Source organism: Hyla sarda, chromosome 5, assembly GCF_029499605.1.
Source record: "Hyla sarda isolate aHylSar1 chromosome 5, aHylSar1.hap1, whole genome shotgun sequence".
In the NCBI taxonomy this organism is placed as follows: domain Eukaryota; kingdom Metazoa; phylum Chordata; class Amphibia; order Anura; family Hylidae; genus Hyla; species Hyla sarda.
In genome coordinates this window covers 156,225,461-156,245,768 of record NC_079193.1, presented here as the reverse complement: position 1 = coordinate 156,245,768, position 20,308 = coordinate 156,225,461, and positions in this window count along the sequence as shown.

The window sequence follows — 20,308 nt, the reverse complement described above, 5'->3', positions numbered from 1 at the left end:
ACCGCTTCATACGCGGAAAAATAAAAAAAGTTATAGGGGTCAGAAGATGACAATTTTAAAGGTATAAATTTTCCTGCATGTAGTTATGATTTTTACCAGAAGTACGACAAAATGAAACCTATATAAGTAGGGTATCATCTTAATTGTTTGGACCTACTGAATAAAGATAAGGTGTCATTTTTACCGAAAAATGTACTGTGTAGAAACGGAAGCCCCCAAAATTTACAAAATGTTTTTGTTTTTTTTTTCAATTTTGTTTCACAATGATTTTTTTTTCTGTTTCGCCCTAGATTTTTGGGTAAAATGACTGATGTCATTACAAAGTAGAATTGGTGGTGCAAAAAATAAGCCATCATATGGATTTTTAGGTGCAAAATGGAAAGAGTTATGATTTTTGTAAAGGTAAGGAGGAAAAAACCAAAATGCAAAAACGGAAAAACCCTGGGTCCTTAAGGGGTTAATCATAACCTCCGGAGAGGTCATGATTAAACGTTGTTGAGGGGGAAACTGCCCGTTGGCCATTGCTCTATCTTTGACCAGACTGTTTAAAATAAAGGAATGACTGCTATTACATGAGTGCCATCCAGACTTCTTTTTTCATCTTCAGTTTGGATGTGGACTTTATAAGGATTGAGCACCAAAAGTTAGCAGGGATCCGGAAATCTGTGGTAACAAGCTACAGTTCACACTTCCTCATTCAGGTATGTAGCAGTGCCTCCTCCAGCTCTTTCTATGTACTGCTCTTAAAAAGTAGTATTCATTCTGTTATCATCAATACAGTTAATGAAAAAACATGAAGTTTATGAAAATATGAAGAAGAAAAACACTAAAACTAAAAAACAAAAATCCCAAAAGGAGTAGTCCAGTGCTGAAAAACGTATCCCCTATCCTAAGGATAGGGAAGGTTTCAGATTGCGAAGGGTCACCCTACGATCTCCTGTACGGGGTCCCGGCAGCCCACGCGAAGGGGGCGTGTTGACCACGACATGAAGCGGAGGCTGACACGCCCCCTCTATACAACTCTAAGGTAGAGCCGGAGATTGCTGAAGGCAGCGCTCCGGCTCTGCCATAGAGTTGTATTGAGGGGGTTTGTCAGCAGCCACTTTGTGTGATGGTCAACAGACCCCCTTCCAGCAGTCGGACCCCCCGCAATCTGAAACTTATCCCCTATCCTTAGGATAGGGGATAAGTTTTTCAGCACTGGACTACCCAAAAATAGGGTTCATCCAAAATTAGAATACTCTCATTAGGGTATTCATTCTACTAGGTGAGGCCAAGCAAAGGTTGAGGAAACTTTAAAAAGTTCTTCAAAAGAAAAGAAAAAAACTCTTACATAATTCATTACATAAAAAAATAAATAAAACTTAGCTATGAGCTTGTGAAATCATTCTGCGGGGGCAGCTATTACAAGATATATAATTGGTATCATTATTAAAAAGATTATAAGAGAACCAAATGAGTAACTTCTCACAGACTGCCGAAAATATGTTCTTTCCCAAACAAGATTGAACAAAGTAGAGTACACCATTTTAGTACTTTTTGAAGGCTTGACTCTTCCTGACAAGTCATACTTCAAACCATTTCTTTACAAGTTTACAACTGTTTACACTTCTCCAGATTTAGGTGCAGTGACATAACAGTGACAAAATACAATATGTCCTATCTCCTAAGAATTCTTTCAGCTTGCCGCGTAAAGAAATTGGTCTGTGATTAATAGGCGAGCATGGAAAATGCTGATTGCTTTCACTCCCAGCAGAGTTATCAACTTCTCATCACTTGTATACATACAGAGGAGAGCCGAACGACAATAACACATGCCTTATAATTGCTGGCTCTGGGTTATCATAAGCTACCGGTTCTCTTATCACATTTTAAAATCCATTTTGGATGTCCTGCTCTCCCTTTATGAGACAATGCAAATTTTTATTAAAGGGAACATAAAACCAAATAACCTTACTAATAATTTAGCAGAAAACTGAAACTAAATTAAAAGATAATGTTTAATTTCTATCTAATATCCTGAAGATACAAAAGACTGACATATGGAGCGGTACTGTTTATTCTACCGTCAGCACTCAGCATAAAAAATAAAGCATACTATAGAAAGGCTTTTAGTAGCACATGTCAAATTATACATTTGGGGCAGTGCAGTCATTTTTTATGGGTATTGTCTCATTGTGACAGAGGCTCAGTGGTTAGTAAGCATCAAGGTACTGGATTTAAATCTAGCTACTGGCATCTGCATACAGTTTGTATGTTCTCCCAGTAATTGAATAATTCATTAAGTTTTCTATGGTGCTTTTGGTCTCCTACCACAAAAAAAAATATTTAGGCTAAGTTCAAGCTACAGAATTTCCGAGCAAATCTTTGACTTTTGGCTTATTTTCTCGACTTCTCTCTGATATTAGCAAATTTGTACTTTGAAAACTCCTGGCTTTTGACACGGATAGACATTGACTTATTGTGTGAGTGACATTATGCCAACATTATACTTGGTGAGTGCAGCGTGAAGTTAAAAAAAGTTACATGCCTTTTTCAAGGCTAGCGCTTTGCACAAAAGTTTGTGACTTTTCTAAGCCTAGAGCAGACATACTGGGACTTCATAAATCCCCTCTATTTTGTTATATGCACACACCTGTACTCTCTGTGCTACACACACACACACACACAGTCATCTATAGCTCTACACAAACAGCTCTGCACTGTATACACATGCATTTTTTTGTGTTGTAAAAAGTTGCATATTTGTTTTAGATGGGTTTTTTTTGCAATTTTTTTCAACATCCATACTTTCAGTCTATTTGTAGTAATTGTTCTTTTGAGCAGATGCAGTGGACATTAAATGCATCAGCTGCAACTTAAAAAAAAAAAAAAATTCCACTAGAAGCTTCACCATCCAAAGACTGCACTTGTCTGTTTCAACAAACTTGTCTATTTCACAGACATTTCTTTACCTACAATGGCCCTGACTTACTATTGTAAACCCAACCTGTGTTGTCCGGTTGTGTGCTAGCATTTTAAAACCCGGCCAACTCTCCATTTTACTCAGAAAACCGAAAAAAGGGGGTGTGGCCACCCGGGAAGGGTGTGTGGTCTTAGAAAAGGGGGCATGTCACCTACATTTTCAAAAAATAGAGCAAAAGGTAGGGAAACATTAGTAAATACAGTGCAAAAATACTTGTAGGGAATAAAAACCCACAAAGAAAACAACACTCCATTCTTACTAAATCAAGGCCAATGTGTTTTTTTATTTTTTTTATTTTTTTGTAATGTAGATGTGTAATGTAAGGAATATTGTTTATTAAATTCGAGGCAAGTACATCAAATTCACTGCAACTAAAAACAGTCCCAAAAAGCCTCCACACAGCACACAAACTTATAAATACCCCCAATGTCCCATATCTGCCATAAGCCAGTGTAACGCCGAGCGCTCCAGGTCCCGCTGCCTCCCCGGAGCGCTCACGGCGTCCCTCGGTATGCAGCGCTTCCGGTCAGCGCCGGAGGGGACACGATCCGCAGGTTGGGACGTGCCCGCTCTCAGATCGCGTCCCATGTCACTTTCCACACGCCTCCTGCTGTCTCTTCCCGGCGTGCGTGGCCCCACTCTCTAGGGCACACGCCGGCTCACTAAGATTTAAAGGGCCAGTGCACCATTAATTGGTGCCTGGCCCAATCAAGTGTAATCACCTCCTTCTCCATAAAAACCCACTTCCTCTTCCTCTACTTGCCGGATCTTGTTGCCTTGTGCCCTGAGAAAGCGTTTCTGTGTGTTCCAAGCCTGTGTTTCCAGACCCCTTACTGTTGCCCCTGACTAGGAACCTTGCCGCCTGCCTTGACCTTCTGCTACATCTGACCTTGCTTTGCCTACTCCTTGTGTGCCGCGCCTGTCTCAGCTGTCAGTGAGGTTGATTCGCTATTAGGTGGAACGACCTGGGGGTTACCTGCCACAGCAAGTCCATCCCGCTTTGCGGCGGGCTCTGGTGAATACCAGTAACCCCTTAGATTCCGTTCCCCTGGTACGGCCCACGCCATCACCTCACTGACACAGAGGATCCACTCCCGCGTCCTTCCAGTACACCAGTCCGGACCCCTGACAGCCAGCAGATTCTCAAATCCTTGAGGTGGCACCATCTGCCCAGTCATTTTAGTTAAGTCACTGTCTTTCACTCAGATGACAGGTTAACTACCTACCACTATCAGTGTACTCCTATTACCTGCCCTGTTTTTATACCTGCCCACTGCCTCCCCATCACCAAGACTCACATCACATACACATCATGCACCCTCAAGATACAATGACAAAGAGGACTGCATGGCACTGTATCCGTTCTGATAGCTGGCTGGCCACAGCAGCACTGTGAAGCTAGCTGGCTTGGCTGTACCCCAGCAATGTTCAGTGTTCGGGTGGGCTGTGGCTGCTGACTGTCAACAGATGTTGCTTTCCTACAGAACTTCAAGGTCCAGGGCTGCAACAAGGAGAGCACCTTATCTCAGACATAAGCAGCAGACAGTGGTAGGTTACTGGTACTATTAGGGATAGACCAAGGCCAAGGGGTTTAGGGGCCTCTCTTACTCTTTTACTGCCCAGCTGAAGTGGGGAGATTTTCTTTTTCAGAGGACACCCTTTCAGACAACCACCTAAATGCTGCAGTCACTGTTGATGGCAGCATTTCGGGGGGTTATGTGACCAGAATGAGTCTGATCGCTGATGTCCGTCATTACCGGCAAGTGTTAGCTAAAAATCACAGCTGCATGCATTGTGTATGGAGCAGGTTTAGCTCCCTAGTTTACTCCATACACCTCTTCCTGACCTGTCCCATTTATTTAAATGTGGAAGGCTGAAGGGTGTTAATTATTTTGCCAGACTAATGCAAAAACAAATGTAATGCAGTTATGAAGAGCAGTGAGGCCAGTCAGGAGGAGATCTGAGTACTGTCAGCTATAGAAATACAAGTGTAAAAAGCTGCAATATCAACACTGACACTAATGGAACCATCATTAAATATAAATTGGACACTGGAGCACAAACAAGTATGATATCAGAAAAGATGTGGAGCAATATCAGAGTAAAATCAAGACATATGTGCTGAAGACATACAAACCTTCTGAGAACCCATCTGACTCCCACCTACAAGAAGATGTGTGTGTGGTGTGGAAATTACATTCCCATCTAAGACACACAAATTAGAAAATGTGGTACTAATACATTTATCTGTAATAGAGAAATAACTTTTAAACAATGCAATTGTTTTGAGAAATGGATAACCTCGGCACCCTCTCACTCAGTAAGTTCCTCTATAACTCCCCAATACGGAAACGAGGTAGCCGTGCTGTTAATACACTATCTGAACAGTGTGAGGTTTCCACCTCGGGGATAGCCCTGGGATCGTCCTGGTCACTGCCACAGGACACGTTTCCATAACGCAGGTCTAGCACCTCGACAGCTTTATTTATGCAGGTTGCAGACAAAAACAAACACAACACAGGAACAAAATAAAATCATAGACGGTCTGGTCACTGACTACACGTATCAGCATGCCCTGACTACTAACTGGTGAGCTACCCTCAGCCAGTAAAACATGTGCCTCCTGCAACCTGTTACTCACAGTTCACACCAGTACTTGGACCACTCACAGCTCCGGCTGTGTGTTTCCTCAACAGGGCTCCTGTCTCCCCCTTACAGCCAGCCTGCTGTTTCCTAGGGAGAGCCTAGCTCACACTGGGTCTCTTCCTTATGAAGACCTCCCCGATCTGCTGACTCATTGTTTAGGCCCCAGGAGAAGGTTTCTCCAGAGTGAGCTAAGGAAATGCACCCTTTCCTTGCCACTTTATCATAACAGGTAGAGGTGAATATCCGTTAATGCACAAAACGCTTGTAGAATCTCTATATGAAAGAAGCTTGGAAGCACTCACCATGTCTTTCAGTTGTGCAGACTTTTCCCTTTATTTATATTAAAGGGGTTCAGCGCTGTGCAGTTCGGAAGTTCATTACTCCGAACGCTGTGTGTGGGCTTCCGTGTTCGCAGCCGCCGGGCATGACGTCACGCCCGGCCCCTTCGTGACGTCTCGCCCGCCCCCTCGTGACATCTCACCTGCCCCCTCAACGAAAGTCTATGGGAATGGGGCGCGACCGCTGTCACGCCCCCTTCCCATAGACTTTGGTAGAGGGGGCGGGCGTTACTGGGATCTCGTTACAGGGATGGATAGGCAGGATGCTGCAAACATTAGGATAGGTGTGACAGCTGTTTCATAAGCATGTGCCGGCTTCATCAGACCCCGTATTTGCCAGACACCGTATGGTGAAGCCCATGCAAGTGGGTGAATTAGCTGTCACACCTATCCTAATGTTTGCAGCGTCCTGCCTATCCATCCCTGTAACGAGAGCTGCACAAGTATCCTGCACTTAATATGAATAAAGGTGAATGTCTGCTCAACTGAAAAATGTGGTGATGACTGTTAAACAATGTTGATGTGATTCTGAGTGTATTTAAGGACATATTCACAGGACTAGGGAAGTTTTAAGTCACATGCAATATTTCTTTGACAGAAGATGCAATGCTTAAAGTCATTTACTAGCGACACAAAGAGACTTTAAAGCTGTAACAAGCAAAGTTATATCAAAGTAACTGTGTGATATTAAATTTACACAAGGAGTTTGGTAAAGAGTTAAAGGGGTACTCCGGCCCTAAGACATCTTATCCCCCCTATGGGAGGGGCATGGTGGCTGCCATGCCCCCTCACATAGATTTGCATTGAGGGGGCGGGGAATAATGTAACACGGGGCGGAGCCGTGACGTCCGGCCCCGTGATCGCGATTCATCAGACCCGAGCGATGTTCTCTCCGGAGGCTGATGATAGCAGTGTGCTGCATGAAAGATTGCGGGGGTCCCCAGCGGCGGAACCCCAACAATCAGGCATCTTATCCTTATTAATTCTGTATCTGAATCTCTTTGACTAGTTACCACGGTTGTATCAATTTCCTATTATTATAATTTTGTTCTTATTTAGTTTCTTTTGTTTAAATGGGAAGAATGTGTTTTCAATTGTTAGTGTTAATAAGATTTATTAATGGAAGCATGACAAGCAGATAAGAGAGTCAACTGTCAGAGGCAGCAGTGCCAGTACTCAGTAGATACTCAGTTTGTAGAGAGAAGCCATGATCACTGTATGTGCAATATTTCAATAAATAAATGATGCCAAGAAACCATAAAGCATCATTTCTAAGTGTAAAGCAACTCACCACTAAGGACTGATGTGAATGATGACAACCTCTTTACAGTTTTGGACTGGGCTTACCTCCCACTGCTCCCTCAGTACCTCCAATATACTGTTCCTGGCCTCCGCTGTGGTCTTCTTTCTGCTTATGGAGGTTAACACATTACACTCTGGTTCAGCTAATCGACGGCTGCAGTGATGTCCTGTCCCGGCCAGTGATAGACTGAGAAGCAGTGTGATGTACTGAGCCCAGACTCGGTCTTCTTCATGATTCCAGGGCTTTATACCTTATCACAATGCCGCTCAGCTTATCACCAACTAAAGATGTAGGAAGACACCGCAAAGGAGGCTGGGAATGAGCACTGGAGGCACCACCAGGGAAGCAGCAGGAAGTAAGTTCAGTTTTTTTGTTTGTTTAGTTTGTTTTTTATGCCAGCATTCTGGACAGATTTGAGGGGGGAAAAGGAGCATCCCAGAGTTCTTTACACGTATTCCTGAAGTCACACATTTGGATAATTCAGACATTTAGGTAATTTTGTTATTAATTTAACCCCTTAACGACGCAGGACGTATATTTACGTCCTGTGCTGGCTCCAGCGATATGAAGCGGGGTCGCGCTGCGACCCCGCATCACATCGCGTCGGTCCCGGCGCTCATCAACGGCCGGGACCCGCGGCTCATACCACACATCGCCGATCGCGGCAATGTGCGGTATTAACCCTTTAGAAGCGGCGGTCAAAGCTGACCGCCGCTTCTAAAGCGAAAGTGAAAGTATCTCGGCTAGTCAGTCGGGCTGTTCGGGACCGCCGCGGTGAAATCGCGGCATTCCCGAACAGCTTACAGGATACCGGGAGGGCCCTTACCTGCCTCCTCGGTTTCCGATCGACGAATGACTGCTCCGTGCCTGAGATCAAGGCAGGAGCAGTCAAGCGCCGATAACACTGATCACAGGCGTGTTAATACACGCCAGTGATCAGCATAGGAGATCAGTGTGTGCAGTGTTATAGGTCCCTATGGACCTATAACAAAAAAAAAGTTTAAAAAAGTGTTAATAAAGGTCATTTAACCCCTTCCCTAATAAAAGTTTGAATCACCCCCCTTTTTCCCATAAAAAAATAAAACAGTGTAAATAAAAATAAACTTATGTGGTATTACCGCGTGCGTAAATGTACGAACTATAAAAATATATTGTTAATTAAACCGCACGGTCAATGGCGTACACGTAAAAAAATTCCAAAGTCCAAAAAAAGCGTATTTTGGTCACTTTTTATACCATTTAAAAATTTATAAAAAGCGATCAAAAAGTCAGATCAAAACAAAAATCCTACCGATAAAAACTTAGCCCTCATACCGCCCTGTACGTGGAAAAATAAAATAGTTATAGGGGTCAGAAGATGACATTTTTAAACATATACATTTTCCTGCATGTAGTTATGATTTTTTCCAGAAGTACGACAAAATCAAACCTATATAAGTATCATTTTAACCGTATGGACCTACATAATAATGATAAGGTGTCATTTTTACCAAAATATGCACTGCGTAGAAACGGAAGCCCCCAAAAGTTACAAAATGGCGTTTTTTCTTCGATTTTGTTGCACAATGATTTATTTTTCCATTTCGCCGTGAATTTTTGGGTAAAATGACTCATGTCACTGGAAAGTAGAATTGGTGATGCAAAAAATAAGCCATAATATGGATTTTTAGGTGGAAAATTGAAAGGGTTATGATTTTTAAAAGGTGAGGAGGAAAAAACGAAAGTGCAAAAACGGAAAAACCCTGAGCCCTTAAGGGGTTAATGTGTTAAAAACATTCTTATATTTTTATCGCCTTCATGGTGTAACACTCACGTTTTAGAAGACAGGAACTCCTGTGGATGTGGATCTGTGTGACAGATGACTCGAACCGTACCAGGGAGTGGAGTCTAAGGTGCTGCTGGTTTTCACCGGAGACCGCCGCAAAGCGGGATGGACTTGCTGCGGCAGGTGGCACCCAGGTCGCAACCCCTGGCATGGCTCGACCACACAGGTGGCTGAGGAGATGTGAGGCACAGGAGGGATAAGGCAGCTCGTAGTCAGGATAGCAGAAGGTAGGTGGCAAAGTAGCGTAGTCAGGACGTAGCAGGAGGTCAGTAGGTAGGCAGCAGAGGAGCAAGGTCAAGTCACAGAGCAAAGGATCAGATACACGGTAAGGCAACTCTCAGGAATGCTTTCTCTCAGGCACAAGGCAACAAAGATCCAGCAGGGAAGTGAGGAGGGTGGGGGAATTTATCAATGAGCCACAGGTGAATTACACTAATGAGCGCACTGGTCCTTTAAATCTTAAAGCTTTGGAACGAACGCGCCCTAGGGGACAGGGACTTGCGCGCCAGAGAAGAGAGGCAGAGGCTGGGACAGGAGAAGCACCAGGTGAGTGACAGACTGGGGCTCCCATGCGGGCGCATCCCACAATGCGAGTCCCAGCCCTGCCAGCAGCAGCAGGTAACAGGACCATACTCTCACAGCCAGCATGTGGGCTGTGGAAGGGCATAACGTAACACTTGGGACTTAGATCAAGATCAATTGTACCCAGTACACCTCAATCCTAATGGACCTCAGAGTACCGTCCCAGCAATTATGTCAAGGTAAATTTCACTCAAAGGACATTCTAAGAGGGAATAAGGAAAAAAATGAAATGCTGCTAATTAAAAAATTCTAAACATTTCAGTTTTTGACTGGAGATTAATTATAAACAATTAGCTGAAAGATGTATCTGTAAATGTATAATGTATTAAATAATATATTACATATTAACCTAAAAAGGCCTGTTTTTGTTTTTAGTGGCCTAGACTTACTATTGCAAATGTGTCAGAATTTTGGTGCAATTGCACCAAAAACCTTTGGTGCAATTGAGCTACATTAATTATGACTATTGACACTATGGGGGGCATTTGTCAAGCCAGCATCTTTGCTGCCAGTCTAAATAAATGCCCTGCCATGCAAAAGTTTATAAGATTTATGTAGAGTTGTGTGCCTTTACATACATCCCTACACACCAGGGTACCTGTGCACTCTCCCTAAAATCTCTGCCAGCTCAAACTGTTACATTCAGTGAAGCCACTTGGTGTGAAGCCACAGCCCCTCTGTTGTAAGTTCCACCTACTTGGCTAACAAGGTGGAGATTATAAAAGGTCACATAATTTTTGAGCATGGACCTTTGTTGCCCAAAAAGGATGTGACATTTTAATTATTTTCGCCAGTATCTCTACGATAAATGCCCCCTATTGGTTTTTAACATTTTTCCGCCAAGTAATTTTGGTTCAGTATACTGCATGTTTCACAGCTTATTGTTTAACAAAGTAAAGCAATTAAGTTGTGAAACATATAGCAATCGGAAGCCCTTTCCAAGGAGAAGATTTGCTAATGACAATTGACCTACTAGATTTTTTAGGTACAGCAGATGTATACATAGCTGACTAGATGTGCAAATAAGTTGAAATAGCCTTACATTATCCACTATATATAAACTAATATAAACTATTTAATCAGGTTATGTCTTATTATCCAGTAAGAAATGGGCAACATCCTGTATTCATATGCAAGGATGTGATCTTAACTTCATAAAAGCGAAGTCTTCCTTTCATTAATTCAGAAAGAAGAGTTCATTACTTTGTATTTCAGGCACCCTGTATACATCTTCCCTCTGAAGTATTTGTCATACAGAAAATAATTGGGTTTTCAGTTCTTTATTGTAGAATTGTATCTTGTATTATAGACTTTGAAAATAATTGACAACTGTACACACATATAGCAAGCCCTATATTTCTAATTTCGGTATAATCTTTTCTTTTCTCAGTTTTTAACAGCTGTCAAGGCCTACATAAAAGGCAATTGGATATGCTGCTGATGGCATAAATTGATGCTCAAACATGTTCAACAATGACCACACATAATTTTGTTGATGGAGAAATAGCACTTTATAGATTCTGATTTTCTGGTGCTGTCCAGTCTTTTTCAATTCATAACAAAGCATTGCATGATGTGCTTTTCAGTGCCTGGCAGACATTTTTATAATGGTATACAAGCATTAAATGGGTAGTCCAGCATTTCAGTAAACATATAAAGTAAAACATTATGATGTTTTGTGGTAGGCATTTGTTACACTACACCAAATATTACATCATTTTCTCAATGCCCATACACAATAAACTAAAGGTGTCTAAAGTGTATGGTACCAGAGCTGCCTGGCCAGTGATTACAACACATGAAAATTTGGCCATGTCAACAGTTATTGAAAGTCTATGAGAGATTGTGCATAGGATCATCTCAAAACCCACATGCCCAAACGTTGCTATATATTGTAGGGCCTATCTGGCTCTAACTAAACATATATATATATATATATATATATATATATATATATATATATATATTGTAGAGCCTATCTGGCTCTAACTAAACATCAGGATACCTCACTATCCTACTGTAGGCCTAAAGTCTGGCCGTAAGCAAGCTCACAAATTGTCCATAGAGGAAGGTTCAGACTTGGTAGGTTTAAGCTAAATTACTGGCTGTGGCTGCTTCTCATTTCAGTTCTCCTTCAGCTCTTCAAATAAAAGCTCTTTTTTTTAAGGCTTCCTCCCCAGCAATCAACACAGGAAGCCTCACCTGAGAACACCTTGGAGAAGGGGAAAACCCATAGCAGACTAAGGGTGTGGACTGGAGCACTCCCACTTCCAACCTGTCCTCAAGTCCAGGAAATCCAGCCCATGTAAAACAAAAGGGCCCTAGCAAACTATGCTCTGTTAAAGCAGCATATAACCTTCTGGATTTCCTTTACCATGCCTGGCTGAGGAAACCAGATGAGATATACACCCCATCCATTACTTTACTATACACTTTACTGCATATCCCCTAACACCCCCCCCCCCCCTTTTCTTGAAAACCAGAGGTCGGAGGATTTTTAGGGACCATTTACAGTATACCCTGGACAATGCATCCACATTCCTTTGTAATTTTCTCGGTCTATGTTCCACTTTAAAATTGACATTTTGTAAGGAGAGAAACCATCTGGACACTCTTGTATTTCTCTCTTTATTTTGTTTCATCCAGGCTAGAGGAGCATGGTTTGTCACCAACACAAATTCTCTACCCAGCAGATAATATTTTAGGTACTCTAATGCCCACTTGATGGCATGACACCCATCATTTTTCTCTGCTGGGGTCAGTTTCCTACTCAGATACATTACTGGATGTTCTTCCCCATTTATCACTTGTGACAGGACTGCTCCCAAACCTGCATCAGATGCATCTGTCTGGACCAGAAACTGTTTACTGAAATCTGGGGAAACAAGCGGTGGCTGTTCACACAGGGCAGACTTTAGGCTCTGAAAAGCCTTTTCTGCCTCTGGCGTCCACTTCACCATTACTGACTGACTGATTGTTAAGTCTGTCAATGGTGTAGGAATTGAGGCAAAGTTGGGCACGATCCGACGGTAGTACCCGGTTATGCCAAGGAAGTCCTTCACCTGTTTATTCGTTCCGTCTCACTTCAACCCTATTGATCTGTGGTTTAACCAGCCCTCTACCAATAATATAACCCAGGTATTTTGCTTCCTCCAGACCCACTGCACATTTCTCAGGGTTTATGGTTAAGCCCGCATCACTGATCGAGTCTAACATGGCCTGTACCTTACAGAGGGGACTTTTCCAGTACGACAAAAAAAATGAACCCATCATCCAGGTAAGCAGGGGCATAATCAGGATGTGGTCTCAAGATCAGGTCCATCAGCCTTTGAAATGTAGCAGGGGCCCCATGTAACTCAATTGGCATCACAACATACTGGAACAGGCCTTCTGGGGTGGAAAATGCAGTCTTCTTTTTAGCCTCCTCAGATATTGGTATATGCCAATAACCCTTTGTAAGGTCAAGTATTGTGATGTACCTTACCCTCCCAAGCCTCTCAATCAGTTCTTCTACCCGGGGCATGGGGTATGAATCAAATTTTGAGACCTCATTTAATTTTCTGAAGTCATTGCAGAATCTACATGTCCCATTGGGCTTTGGGATTAGCACAATGGGACTTGTCCATTCACTAGTAGACTCCTCAGTGGATACTGCCTCCCTACGTGCTTCTGGTATCCTGTATGGCTTCAGGTTTACTTTACTGTGAGGCTCAGTTTTAATATGGTGTTTTATTAGGTGGGTACGGCCCGGTAGGTCAGAAAACTTGCGTCTGTTTTCCTGCAGGAACTCCCTCACCTCCTGCTTCTGGTGCGCTGACAGTGTCTTACCTGTTGTTACTGGGGGAACTGGTTGCACCACATCTTTAACCCCAGTCTGGGTGGCCACCAAAGCCTTGCAATATTTTCATGGCTTGATCAGGCTTACGTGGTAAACCTGGAAGGGTTTTCTCCTGACTGGTTGATGGACCTTGTAGTTCAACTCACTCACCTTTTCTACAACCTCATAAGGACCCTGCCGCTTTTCTACAAACTTACTTTCAACGGTGGGCACTAAAACCAGGACCCTGTCCCCAGGATTGAAGGCCCTCACCCTAGCAGATCTGTTATAAATTTAGTACATAAGCAAATTAGCGAACCTCTAAGTAATAAAATATGTATTATGCAATATTTAATATACTGAACTATACAAAACTGAACATCTTACAATTAATGGTGAGACTATTTAGGTCATATTATATACAGACATATACCATTACTGGATTATAGTGCTGTCTGGTTTACATTATATTTCAACTAATATAAGTATACTGTTTAACTTAAAAAAGGAACTAGACTGCAAGGGCCCTGCAGATATCTAGGTTCCTATTGTATGATTATAATATTATCATTATTATTTTTTTTTTATTTTTTTTTACAATAAATATATTAAATATTGCCTAATATATATTTTATTAGAGGTTCGCTTATTTGCTTATTTATCTAATTGTTTTATCCATTGGGTATTTGTTTAGCTGAGCCTCAATAATAAGAGAGGTGAAGTGAGCTGCACCCTTATTTTTACAATGTTCCCCTGTTATAAATTTTGCTTTGGGCTTCCTGTGCTCTTTGCAGATGCTCTTTGACTATAGGCATCACCATCTCTATTCGGTCCTACATCTGGGCCACATGTTCAATAACAATGTTATATGGGGTAACCTCGGTCTCCCAGGTTTCTTTAGAAACATCTAACACACCCCTTGGATGCCAGCCATAGACTAACTCAAAGGTCAAAAACCCTGTAGATGCCTGGGGCAACTCCCTGATAGAGACCATGAGATAGGGTAACAGACAGTCCCAGTCCCGGCCATCCCTTTCTACTACCTTTTTTAGCATATGTTTTAGGGTTTTGTTAAACCTCTCTTCTAACCTGTCTGTTTGAGGGTGGTACACTGAAGTACAGATGTGAGTGATTTTAAACAACTTGCATAGTTCTTTCATGACCTTTGACATAAAGGGCGTACCCTGGTCAGTAAGGATTTCTTTAGGGATCCCTGTGCGAAAGAACATGTAAAATAACTACCAAGCGATACTTTTGGAGGCCATGTTTCTTAAGGGTACCGCCTCTGGGTACTGAGTAACATAATCCAATACAACCAATACGTATTGGTGTCCCCTTGCAGATTTGACAATGGGCCCCACCAGATACATGGTAATTCTATCAAAGGGTACCTCAATTATGTGAAGTGCCACCAAGGGGCTATGGAAGTGCAGTTTTGGGGCACTTAACATGTGGGTCATGACTCACAATACCTTTTTACTTCTACATATACCCCAGGCCAGAAAAACCTTTGGAGGACCCTCTCTTGTGAATTGTTAGTCCCCAAATGCCACCTAAACACATGGTTATGAGCCATGTCCAGTACCACGCGTCTGTATGGTTTTGGCACCAGAAGCTGTTCCACAATTTCATTGTTAACTTTAGTGATCCGATACACGAGATCCCCATTCATGGAAAAATGTTGAAATTTCTGGTCAGCTTCTGGTTCCCGTGGTACACCATTTACTACGGTGACATATGCCCGTGCAGTTCCCAGTGTGGGGTCTCCCCCTTGCTCAGTCCCAAAGTTACCCCGAGACACTTCTAGATCTAAGACCTGTTGGCCAGGTAAGGAAGTTTCTTCTTCCCCAGCTAACAACTGCAAGGGAAAAAGATCATCGCTACACATTTCAGGTGGACCCATATTTCCATTATGCACCTCATTGGTACCATTGTTTCCTATGGTTGTCTCACATGTTCCATTATTAACAGGGAGAGGTACAGATTCTGCCAGAGTTTCTTCCCCAGCTACAGAAATACTTCCCCTTTTCCACAACTCCCAGAACAATGGGAAATCGCATCTCTAATATAACTGGATACATAAGTCGTTTTACGACCCTGACTTCGTAGATCACAGTTCCAGATGGCGTAACCAACTTAACAGGGGCCACAGGGTAAGCTACAATATCCCCGTGGATGCATAGCACTCTTTTGTGTTTGCCCAGCACATAGTCCCTAGCCACAAGGCTGGGCCGAACCAAAGATACCAGGCTACCCAAGTCCAAAAGGGCCTTCACGGAGCAGTCATTTATCTTTACCATACAAACATGTGGCTCGGTCTCGGGCCCTGGAACAGCTGCACATGCAGTTTCTGCAAATAACGACTGTCCCCGGCTAGCATCACACCCCATGGGCTCTGGGGAAAGAGGGCAATAGGTGGCTATGTGTACCCATTCATGGCACCTCCAGCACTGGGGTGTCCTTGGCATCTTTAGCAGGGAGTCCTTTCTAGGAATGGGGGGCCACTGGGGTTCAGGATCAGTCTTTTGCCCTTACCCAAACTCTAGAGCCCTGCTCCCTCTTGCACTTTTCCACACACCTACAGCTGGAATTCTCTTATCCAAAGATTTTACGGGTTTGATGGTCCTGGAAGGTGTTGGTGCTGCAGGGGCATCATGGAGGTAGTCCTCGGTTGCTATGAACCTTTCCACCATGTTGACAAGCTGCTCAGCAGTCTGGGGGGTCTCCTTGTCCAACCCACCATTGTGGCTCCGCCAGGAGGGTCCAGAAGTAATGGTCCACTACGATATTTTCCACGGTCTGCGTTGGTGTAGAGAATTCTGGTTCAAGCCAATTTTGTACCAGATGAGTAAGATCATACATCTGTGATCGGGCATGTTTGTCCATGGTGTAGCTCAAACTGTGGACTCTCCTGGCATGAACATCTGGCGTAGCACCCAGGCAAGCAAGGATCTCCATTTTCAGTTTCGCAAAACACTGGTTCAAATCTCATTCTGGTGCCTACAAATTGTGCACAGGAGAGAGATTTGGAATCAGGACTCAAGCTTGCAGGTAACTGTCAATCAAGCAGGGAATGTGAATTGCAGCTGACAGATTCCCTTTAATAATGCTATGAACAGTCAAATTCCATTAAAGAATTGTAGGATTCTTTTTATTTTGTTGGGTGAGTGGTTAGTTGTCCTCTGGTCTGCCTTTAACCATGTCATGTAAGAAAACAAGTGGCTTTGTTCCCCACAGCAACAATAATGGTCAATATTTCCTTTTTTTCCTAGAAAAAGATTTGAACCTATCAAAACAGTGAAGGCTATTTTCACAAAAGAGACACTATTAATATTGATGTATTTAAAGATAACCTGTCATAAGAATGCCTTATTTCAACTGTATAGAAAATTGCTCTGAAATGCTTAACCTCTTAAAGAAAGCAGGGCATACCTGTACGCCCTGCGCTCGATCCCGGTGTTTAAAACGGGTTCACGCCGTAACCCAGCATCATACCGGGTCAGTCCCGGCTGCTAATGATAGCCGGGACCCTGGGCTAATCGTTGTGCCGCGCATTGTGCCGTGTGCTATTAACCCTTCAGGCGTGGCGATCAAAGTTGATAGCCACGTCCAAAACTAAAGTAAAAGTTTCCCGGCAGCTCAGTCGGGCTGATCTGCACTATCGCGATAAAATCGCTATAGTCCCGATCAGCTAGGACGCGAGCGGAGGTCCCCTTTCCTTGCTCCGTCGCGTCCGATCGGCATTTGCTTGCTCCAAGCCTGAGTTACAAGCTTGAGCAATCAAGCCCCTATCTCTCTGATCCATGCAAAGCTATGGCTTTGCAGGGATAAGGGTAAAAGATCAGTCTGTGCAGTGTTATAGCCCCCTATGGGAGCTATAACACTTTAAAAAAAAAGTGAAAAAAAAGTCAATAAAGGTCATTTAACCCCTTCCCTAATAAAAGTTTGAATCACTCCCCTTTTCCCATAAAAAAATGTGTAAATAAAAATAAACACATGTGGTACTGCCACGAGTGTAAATGTCCGAATAAAATGCGATCAAATCGTCCGATCAATACAAAAATGGTACCGATAAAAACTTCACAACACGGCACAAAAAATGAGCCCCCATACCGGGCCGTACGCGGAAAAATAAAAAAGTTATAGGGGTCAGAAAATGAGAATTTTAAGGTATAAATTTTGATGCATGCACGACAAAATCAAACCTTATCAATAAAGATAAGGTGTAATTTTTACCCCAAAATGCACTGCGTAGAAACGGAAGTTTGTTGCACAATTAATTTTTGTTCTGTTTCGCCGTGGATTTTTTGGTAAAATGACTAATGTCACTGCAAAGTTGAATTAGTGGCGCAAAAAAAAAAAAGCCATAGTATGGATTTTTAGGTGCAAAATAAATTTAAAGCATTATGATTTTTCGAAGGTGATGAGGAAAAAATGAAAATGCAAAAACGGAAAATGCTGAGTCCTTAAAGGGTTAAATTGCATTTTACAAACAGAAACAGCATTTAAAGTCACCAGGATGGTCCAAGTCAGCCTTTTCCCACCCCACTTTGTTTGATTGATACATTTTTCCTGAAAACACTCTTCATAAATACAGTAAGTATTGGAATTTTGACTATGGGATCCCTCTTGGCCAGGTATGGTAGAGAAAGCAGCTTTCTACTTTGATGTACTCACGTCCCATAATTCTTTATCTGCTTATAATTAACTGAGAATCAAGCTTTGCATAAAATATTGATGTAATAAATTTAAATTAAAACAATAGGTTTGCTATGAATAGGACTAATGATTGCCTCCACTAGGCTTCAAATGGGAATTCCAGGAAGTATCGTAACCATTTGTACAATAATTCTTAAATATTTTCACAATACCACTTTTACTTTAACCAAGATAGGCAATCAATATCAGCTTGGGGATGCTCAATTCTTGGAACCCCTGGTATTAAGCTGTTAGGGGGGCTGTGCTTAAGCATTAGCTATGGCCTCTTCAATTTTTAAATGGCCCTGGACACCTGTACACCATACATAATGAACCAGGTGCACAGGATTGATCATGGCATCTAAAACGGCTGATCGGAACCACCTTGACGAAACTGCAGGATCCCAAACAGCTGGGCACACAGAAGGAGATTTCCTACCCTTCTCCTGTCTGTGCAATAGGCGCTCCTTTACTGCAGGAAGCCATGGCAGCCTTAGTACTTGAGCACCAATAACACTGATCAATGCTATTCTATCGAACAGTATAGTTCAGTGTTTGCTATCTGAAGATTTCAGGTAAAAGTTCACTATGGGGACAAAAAAATTGTGGAAAATATATATTTTTTAAAAGATAATAAATGTGAATAAGCCCCTTCCCTAATAAAAGTTTGAATCACCCCTCTTTTCCCATTTTTTTCAAATAAAATAATATAAACAATAATAAACATAAACATATGTAGTATCGCCACATGTCCAAACTAGTAAATTATAATGTTAACCAATCCACACAGTCAATGGCCTAGATGTAAAAAATACCAAAGTCCAGGATTGCGTATTTTTTGTCACTACTAGAGATGGGCGAATGTTTCAAAATAAATTGCTGAGAAGGGAGAGACTACATAAATTGCTGAGAAGGGAGAGACTACATATGTGCAACACAGAAATTATGCTGAGAAGCAAGTACATCAATTTACTAATGGTGGATGTGCGGCTGTGTTTCTCTCTTTGTTTTGTACATTTGTAGTCTCTCCCTTCTTCCATAGCCTGCACTCCACTCCACCCATTTGGCCCAGGCGTTTTTAATTAGCAGGAAACTGCATAAGGGTTTCCTCCTACCATTCTCCCAGCCCTCTGGCAGTGAGCACATGGTAGGTTTCATACTGGTGTGGTTCTCTGTGGCGGCCATTGTTTCTGTGATGCTTTGTCTGTGGGGTGGAGTGGCCCAGAGCCAGGGGCTTGGTCGAGCCGTAGTGGGGCTGCCTGGCCATTGGGTTGCTCCCCCCGTCAGGCATGGGGTCTCGGAGGCCGTGGTCGCCGGGGGCTACGCCAGTGTCAGGTTACGGACCCACTCTAGCGAGGTGGGCATGTACTTTTTGATCAAAATGTATACTAACAACCTGTTAGTTTTTGAAATTATGCTGAGAAGCAAGTAGATCAATTTACAAATGGTGGATGTGCGGCTGTGTTTCTCTCTTTATTTTAGAAAAATAAAAGAGTTATAGGAGTCAGACAAGGACCATTTTTAGCATACTATTTTCATATGAAAAGTTATCATTTTTTTAAACACAGTAAAATAAAACAAAATCTATATAAATTCAGTTTTGCACCACAAATATATTTTTTTTGTTTCACTTTTTGATTTTGTGGCAAAATGGATGATGTCATTACAAAGTACACTTGGTGATGCAAAAAACATGTCCTTATATGGGTAAATAGGTGGAAAATTTTATATATAGATTAGGTGTGGAGGAAAAAACAAAAGTGCAAAAATTAAAAAAAATTACTGATGTTCCTAGGGGTTAAAAAGGACTTATTATGGGGAAAAAATTTTATTTACCAGCATCCATAACAACCTACACTATAACATTTTCATATCATTCATTCTGTCTTTTGTTCTTCCCACCTCTCAAAAAAGGAATAAAAAGTGATCCAAAAGTTATTTGTACCCCTTAATAATACCAATGAAAACCATAAGTCATCCTGCAAAACAAAAATCCCCCACACAACTAAAAAAGTTATGTCTTTTGGAATGTGGTGACACAAAAATTAAATACAAAAAAAGTTATTTTTATTGTGCCACAGTCTTGAAAAGACTATATATATATACTGGAATGATACAGACCCAGGGAAAAAAA